Raw genomic sequence first — 8,569 nt, 5'->3', positions numbered from 1 at the left:
CCCCCCCCGGCATACCAACCTAATCTATATTACTCGGTTAACCGAAGAGAAACTAACAGTGAAAACATACACTTTGCTCATGGAACGTATGTAAATATTAAAATAAACTTGATTTATCCCGGATTTTATCCTTCTCCTCCGTTATCGTCATCCATATATTCTTCTCCATCTTTTTCCTTCCTTGTTAACCCTCTCTCTTTCCCTCCTCCTCTCCCTCCTTCTCTCTGTTCTCCCTCTCTCTTTCCCTCCTCCTTCTCCCTCCTTCTCCCTATTCTCTCTTTCCCTTCTCCTTCTCCCTTCTTCTCCCTGTTCTCTTTTTCCCTCCTCCTCTCCCTCCTTCTCCCTGTTCTCTCTCTGCAAATCAATTTTAACTACTTGTTGAGTTTGTATAATTTTACCTTATTTCCTGTACTCACCTAAACCCCAATTTCCCCTCCACTTCTACCAAATCTAAATACACTTTCTCAAATTTTATGATTAATTAGTTATCAAGTATTTTAAAAGGAAAATGGCTGCTGCAAGTTTGGTTTGTATTCGTCCCTGTCGTGTTGGTAGCGCAGAAAATCTGTTATTTTCACACTTTAATCCCGCCTCAATTAACAAGATCTATTGAAACCTAGGATTAGCAGGGGAGCTAGGGATTAAACGATTTCAACTATTTCTGAATTTCGAATTTATTCAATATCACATACAACCCAGGTTTAAGATTTTCGATTGATGTTTTCCGAAAAATTTATCGATAATGATCTCGATACATCCATACAACCCGATTATCTATCTATTACACAAACTACCTTCCATTCAATGCTCCTACTTAATGTTTCTACACTTTACAAACACAATGCAGTAAATAGGCTTGTTTACATTGTAGGGTCAACAAACTCTCTTAAAAATAAATTTTTAAAATCATAAAAAATGTTCTGCGCGTGTTAAGCGGACATGATTTTCTTTTTCTTTAAGGTTTCTGTAGCCATGAGAACATTATTGAGCTGAGTTGAAATCCAGGATTGGGCTAAAGTTAACTCAAGTCTTGGCTAAAGTTACACTACAGTATTGGGTTAAAGTTTGACTCCAGGGTTGGGTTAAAGTTAGACTCCAGGGTTGGTTAAAGTTAAACTCCAGGGTTGGTTTAAGTTAAACTTCAGGCTTGTGTTAAAGTTAAACTCCAGGGTTGGTTAAAGTTAAACTCCAGGGTTGGGTTAAAGCTAAACTCCACGGTTGGGTTAAAGTTAAACTGCAGGGTTGGGTTAAAGTTAAACTCCACGGTTGGGTAAAGTTAGACTCCAGGCTTGTGTTAAAGTTAAACTCCACGGTTGGGTTAAAGTTAAACTGCAGGGTTGGGTTAAAGTTAAACTCCACGGTTGGGTTAAAGTTAGACTCCAGGCTTGTGTTAAAGTTAAACTCCACGGCTGGGTTAAAGTTAAACTTCAGGGTTGGGTTAAAGTTGAACTCAAGGGTTGGGTTAAAGTTGAACTCAAGGGTTGGGTTAAAGTTAAACTCCAGTATTGGTTAAAGTTAGACTCCAGGGTTGGGTTAAGCTAAACTCCAAGGCTGGGTTAAAGTTAAACTCCGAGAATGGGTTAAAGTTAAACTCCAGTGTCGGTTAAAGTTAAACTCCAGGGCTGGGTTAAAGTTAAACTCCATGGTTGGGTTAAAGTTAAACTCCAGTGTTGGTTAAAGTTAAACTCAAGGGTTGGGTTAAAGTTAAACTCCAGGGTTGGTTAAGGTTAAACTCCAGGGTTGGTTAAGGTTTAACTCCAGTGTTGGTTAAAGTTAAACTCCAGGGTTGGTTAAGGTTAAACTCCAGGGTTGGGTTAAGGTTAACTACAAGGTTGGTTAAAGTTAAACTCCAGGGTTGGTTAAGGTTAAACTCCAGGGTTGGTTAAGGTTTACTCCAGTGTTGGTTACAATTAAACTCCAGGGTTGGTTAAGGTTAAACTCCAGGGTTGGTTAAGGTTTAACTCCAGTGTTGGTTAAAGTTAAACTCCAGGGTTGGTTAAGGTTAAACTCCAAGGTTGGGTTAAGGTTAACTACAAGGTTTGGTTAAAGGTAACACAAAGGGTGGGTTAAAGCAAGGTTTAAGAAAAGAAAGTTTTCATTCAATCTTTTTGTTCCAGGGTGAAATATTTGAGTAGGAAACTGTAATTGTTCTGAATTACAGCAGGTTTTGTAGAACCTAGCGAACTCATAAACAATTGTTAACTCTAGCCAAGCAAACTAGTTGTCACGTTTATCTTACACTAGCTTTGTTGTCTCACTGTCTGTCTGTTTGTCTGTTTATTCGTCTGTCTGTATATCTCTTTGCTTCTATATCTGTCTGTCAAATTGTTCCTCTGTCTATCTGTTTATCAGACTGTCTGTTAGACTGTATTTCTGGAGTGGGGGTAGAATTTGGTAAAATAGAATTTAAGGAAAACAAAGAACAATTTGTAGAAAACATATTTAATATATTAAAGTTTTCAAATTAAGAATTATATGACAGATTTCTGGAAACAATGACTTTGAAATATCTAGGTAAAGTTTGAAGTTTTAAACAGTCATAAATCGAAATTTTGGCAACTATTAAAAGTACTTCTTCATAATATTAATAATAAATTATTAACAATGATGTTTACGCCAAAAATACACTTGTAATAAGTCAGTTATAAGTATTTTGAAAGAAACTAAGATATTTGTTAGATGTGAAGGGTCTCGATGTCAATCGTGCATGCAACTCTATGATTGAGGGGTCACTTGAATTTACATTGAAAGTCTCTCCTTCTTCTTATCTGAAGATACATTCCACTTTCTGTTTTTTTGACAGTCCGCCATATTGGTTTCTTCTTGCTGGCAATGCCGCAAAATTTATAAAATCTGCAGGCAGTGGCCCCTTCATTTAACACCTAGCATTGTGCCGAAGTAAAAACAAAACTTAATTTCCGGCTTTCAAGGCATTATTGGCCTGATTAGAGCCCTCAGCAGCAATCAAGCCCAATTACCCGTGATTGTGGCTCTAGCAGCATAGTACCACGTGATCAGACCAATTTTATCAATTTTCCAGGAGTACGTGTTTACTATCTTATTAAATCTCAGTACTCGACAGGAAATAGTAGATATATATATATATTTGACTGTTTTTCTACCAAGCTTTTAATAATGAAACATAAACTTTATTTTCAGACAATGATAAAAAATAATGAATCCTATGGAATCATTGTAAACAACTAAACTGAAGCCCGGAGCTTAGATAAAATTGCAAACTGTAACCAAAATATGCTGAGCTCTGCAACTCTTCCAATTTTTCCTTATTTTTTAAATTCCTCTGAAGAAAAAACAACTATCTCTTATTTGGGACTGTATTACCCTGCACTTGAAAAATGTCAATCAAAAAGTTTACAAAAAAAATCGATTCTAAGAAGTCAAAAATATTTTGTTTTAAATCTAAGAATCATGCATTGATTGATCTCCATCTTTTGCAGTGTACGACGTAGATTAATTCTTCGACGATCTCCCGTCATGGCCAATATCATAAGGGATAACTTTAATTGGGGGATCAAGCATTGGGGAAATATTCAGAATTGAACTCTGCTCAGGATGGAAAAAAGACGATATCCTCCATATTATTGATCAGATGAGTCTTTAAAGGGTTTGCTTTGAATTGGGCGGGCACGCCCCCTCTTAAAATGGATGTTCAGTTGAAAACAGCAAGCAGCCTCTTTAGCATTGAATATTTTTTCTTCCAAAGGAAAATAATGTACATGGTTTAAATTTCTAGACCATTTAAAAAATCAATTTTTCAATTACTTGGCAATTAATCAGTTTTGAGAGGACTGAAGAGGAAACAAAAATATATCGAAATTTATTTTAAAACCTGAGGTCTATTTCTGCAATAGTGAAACCTTCATTTGCCAATGGTTAAATTACAAGTTCTTTTTTTCACCACCTTTTGGACCAACATTACCGACCCATAATTCCTCCAACAGCGGGATGTTAAGTTACTTAACGTTCCTTGGGACAATTAAGAAACTTAATCTACCACTCTGCGAAGATTTTGTGAAAAAGTTCTCTACGTTTAGGATGTTTTGTAGGCAAAATTGGTCTTTCGAACCATTGGTGCTGTAAAATTCCCGTTACTTCCCTGTAAAATAGTTCGTTGTAAATATTTGTCATTATTTATTTTTAATTTAAAATAGATTAACGCTAAAATTCGTCTTTTAGAAACCAATTTTAGTTCAGTGTTTTTTTAAAGACCCCATCTCTAAGCCCTATCCTATGTTAGTGTATCCATGATTGGACAATAGACAGTTCATTAGTAGCAAGCTGGTTATAGCGCTGCCCTAATACTGCCTAATTAAGCCTTAGTTTACATTCTTGCATAATTTGTGGCAGACTTGAACATTATCATAGATCATAGGCTGGAGCAGTTAATCAAGGAATCCAACATATAAAAGGGGGTCCCAGGTTTAAATGAGGTCTCATTTTTTAAAAATTCACGAGTAAAATTAATTTTTGTTTCTATATTTTTTATAGCAGATTTTGATTAGAACCCGTCTGACCTCGCCTGCGTTGCAAGTGTGGGATTACTTGTTCAGTATACTTTAACTTTTTTCTGTATTTAGGAAACGTAATTAGTGCAGCATTAAAGTTAAAATATGGGTTTGAAAATGTTTAATACGAATTCTAGTTCTTGTTTGAACTCTTACCCAATGTTTTAGCTTTAACTGATTTGATATATATCCTAGGTTGAACTCCATGTAGCTTTAACAACTTCATTATCTAGCATATTCGTGTTCTAATATTGGAAAATTACCCAGAATTTAAAGAATTCTAGAAATCTGAGAATAGCATGATCTCCTGCAGTTTGTGCTAATGATACAATTATCCAGGGTTTAGTTGAAAATTAACATTTATATCTTCTCCGGGTATACCATAGAGTAGGGGGGGGGAGATATACTTAAACCTGGAGATAGGTGGAGATACTTAAACTCTAATCAAGTAACTGATCAACATGGAGATACAAAATGCCAGGATAGAACATCAGTCCTTGGATACACAATTCAAGGATAGGACATCAGTCCATTCTCCATGGATACACAATTAAAGAATAGGACATCAGTCCTTGGGATACACAATTAAAGAATAGGACATCAGTCCTTGGGATACACAATTAAAGAATAGAACATCAGTTCTTGGAAACATAATTCAAGGATAGGACATCAGTCCATACTGCATGGATACACAATTCAAGGATAGGACATCAGTCCATGGATACATTATTCAAGGATAGGACATCCGTTCTTGGATACATTATTCAAGAATAGGAAACAGGACCATGGAAAAAAATTAAAGTATAGGGGGTTGTCCTTGGATATGCATGCAGTTCAAGCATAAATAGGACACCAGTATTCTGATGTTTTTTCTACTCTACTTTAAATAAAATATATAAATAGAGATTAAGTTTGTTGCTTCGTCCCAAACCTGACACTCAGTTTAGCATTTTATTGATTTGTAATCTCCATAATTAAATTGGTCTTTGTGTTAGGTCTACGACAAAACCCGGGTTGGAACTTTCTTACCCTGTAATTATTAATCTGAGCTTTATATTATTGCCCCGTTCTACTTTAGCAGATTTTTAAATGCGTTGGGACGATTTTATCCGGCCCTCGTCAACTTTTTCCTTTCTCTCGTCCACCTCACATAATTAACTTTTTACCAGGGACCAGGGGTCAAACCATACCGGGATATATATATTCATCAGAAAACTTTAAATTAATCATTTTATAAAAAGTAAAAACTTAATTTCGAAGTAAAGGTATAAACAAAATATTCTCAAAAGAGAAAAATTCTTTGTAAATCACCCCTGTTTAAAGTTTTTGTTTTGGATTAAAGTTTTATTTTGTTTTCTTATAAAGACTTCATATCTCATCACCAGCTAGGGATTAAATTAACGGTTTATGAACCTAGGTTCAAATTAACGAATTATCAAAACAGATTTAGAAAATGGAGAATTTAAACCAAGCTCTGAACATCAATACTTTATCTAAAACAAACTTGAAGTTATTAAAGAGACTGTAAACATAATTCCAAGTGACCCTTCGTGGAAAGATGGCAATCAGATAAAGGGTTCAAGGGTACCGTTGTGAATATGGCATTGTGATCTTTGCATGGAGGGTCACTTAAAATAACGCTTTCAGTCCCTTTAAGTTGTATAAATGTTGCAAATGATTTTATAATAATTACAAGAAGATAAAAACAATTAAAAATGCAGGATGAATAATTATTAAAGATTCAAGTTCTAGACCTATGTTCAAACTTTTTAAAAAGTTAATTTTTTAATGAACATAAAGCTAGTAATTTATAAATCCCTTCCCAATGCTCTTCCCTGTTTACCTAACATTTTAGAATCATATGTATGTGATCCCAATAGAATCTTGCAAGCTAGCTTCGATTAGTATTCTTTCATCCATTGTCACTAGATTCCCATGTTTTGTATTAAAGGAATTGAGTCATTGCCACAAACGCTGATCCTTTATCTCTACAACCCAATGTCGTATGACCTTTCATATTTTAAACTATGAATTCTGATAGATCAAATAATCAAAGTTTGAAATATCAAAGGTTTACGCCATCTAGTTTTAGAGATATAGGTATTGGAAAATTGGGATTTGTGGCAAAGACTCAATTCCTTTGCTCTTAAAAGTTAATAATGAAACCATGGTTCCTTTCCTATCCCTGGATCCTGAACCCTGTCCTGGTTCCTATCCCTGGAATTGAACCCTGTCCTGGTTCCTATCCCTGGATTTTGAACCCTGTCCGAGTTCCTATCTCTGGATCCTGAACCCTGTCCTAGTTCCTATCTCTGGATCCTGAACCCTGTCCTAGCTCCTATCTTTGGATCCTGAACCCTGTCCTAGTTCGTATCTCTGGATCCTGAACTCTGTACTGGTTCCTATCCCTGGATCCTGAACCCCGTCCTATTTTCTATCCCTGGATTATGGACCCTGTCCTAACTCTTATCCCTGGATTCTGATTTCTGTCCTAGTTCCTATCCCTTGATTCTGAACCCTGTCCTAGTTCCTATCACTGGATCTTGAAGTCTGTTCTGGTTCCTATCCCTAGTCTCTGAACCCTGTCCTAGTTCCCATCCCTGGATCTTGAATCCGTCCGGGTTCCTATCCCTGAATACTGAACCCTGTCTTAGTTCCTATCCCTGGATTCTGAACCTTGTCCTAGTTCCTATCCCTGTATTCTGAACCCTGTCCTGGTTCCTATCTCTGGATCCTGAACCCTTTCCTAGTTCCTATCCTTGGATCCTGAACCCTTTCCTGGTTCCTATCCCTGGATCAAGAACCCGTCCTGGTTCCTATCCCGGGATCCTGAACCATTTCCTAGTTACTATCTCTGGATTCTGAACCCTGTTCTAGTTCCTATCCCTAGTCTCTGAACCCTGTCCTAGTTTCTATCCCTGGATCTTGAACCCGTCCTGGTTCCTATCCCTGGATACTGAACCCTGTCTTAGTTCCTATCCCTTGATCCTGAACCTTGTCCTAGTTCCTATCCCTGTATCCTGAACCCTGTCCTGGTTCCTATCCCTGGATCCTGAACCCTGTCCTGGTTCCTATCCCTGGATCCTGAACCCTTTCCTAGTTCCTATCCCTGGATGCTGAATCCTTTCCTGGTTCCTAACCCTGGATCCTGAACCCGTCCTGGTTCCTATCCCGGGATCCCGAACCCTGTCCTGGTTCCTATCCCTGGATTCTGAACCCTGTCCTGGTTCCTATCACTGGATCCTGAACCCTTTCCTGGTTCCCATCCCTGGATCCTGAAACCTGTCCTGGTTCCTATCTCTGGATCCTGAATCCTGTCCTAGTTTCTATCCCTGGAAACTGAACCCTGTCCTAGTTTCTATCCCTGGATCCTGAACCCTGTCCTAGTTTCTATGCCTGGATCCTGAACCATGTCCTGGCTCCTCTCCCTTAGATCTATTTGTCTTTTACTCAAGTATCATCAGTATCCAGGAGTACCAGGAGCAGAGGTTATTAATGATCCTGGATCCTGGTGAGATCCTATACGGGTTGAAATGAACAACAAGTTGTATGTAACCCTCCTCCCCCGCATCCCTACTCTCTTTCTCTCTTCATCTTGGTTCTGTTGAATTCTCAAAGAAATCTATCCTAACCTTTCATTAACTGTCAAAATATACTGGAGACATATTTTTATGTGACTCTTTTATTTAATTGGCAACGGTACTTTGAAAAGCTTTGAATGGTCAATAATGGATGAGGTTCAAAATTCCCAACACTGTTTTATAAATATTAAAAGCATATTTGTAGGTTTTTAAAATTTTATTTGTAGTTTATTATTTCATTGCAGCCTCTCCCCATTTCTTCTAAACTTTTTAGTTCTTCCTGTTTACCATGAGTTTACTTCCTTTATACCCTTTCTTTCTTTTACTTAATTTTTTATTAACTTTGGTATTTCCATTTTTAAAGATGTTGGCTTGCAAATTTTTAGTTTTGTTTCCCGATATAATCTTGGAAACTAGATTTATTACAGAAATCAATATATTAAGAGTGTATATGGGGGGGGG

The sequence above is a fragment of the Eurytemora carolleeae genome, unplaced genomic scaffold, assembly GCF_000591075.1.
Source record: "Eurytemora carolleeae unplaced genomic scaffold, Eaff_2.0 scaffold287, whole genome shotgun sequence".
Classification (NCBI taxonomy): domain Eukaryota; kingdom Metazoa; phylum Arthropoda; class Copepoda; order Calanoida; family Temoridae; genus Eurytemora; species Eurytemora carolleeae.
This window is presented reverse-complemented; position numbering follows the sequence as displayed.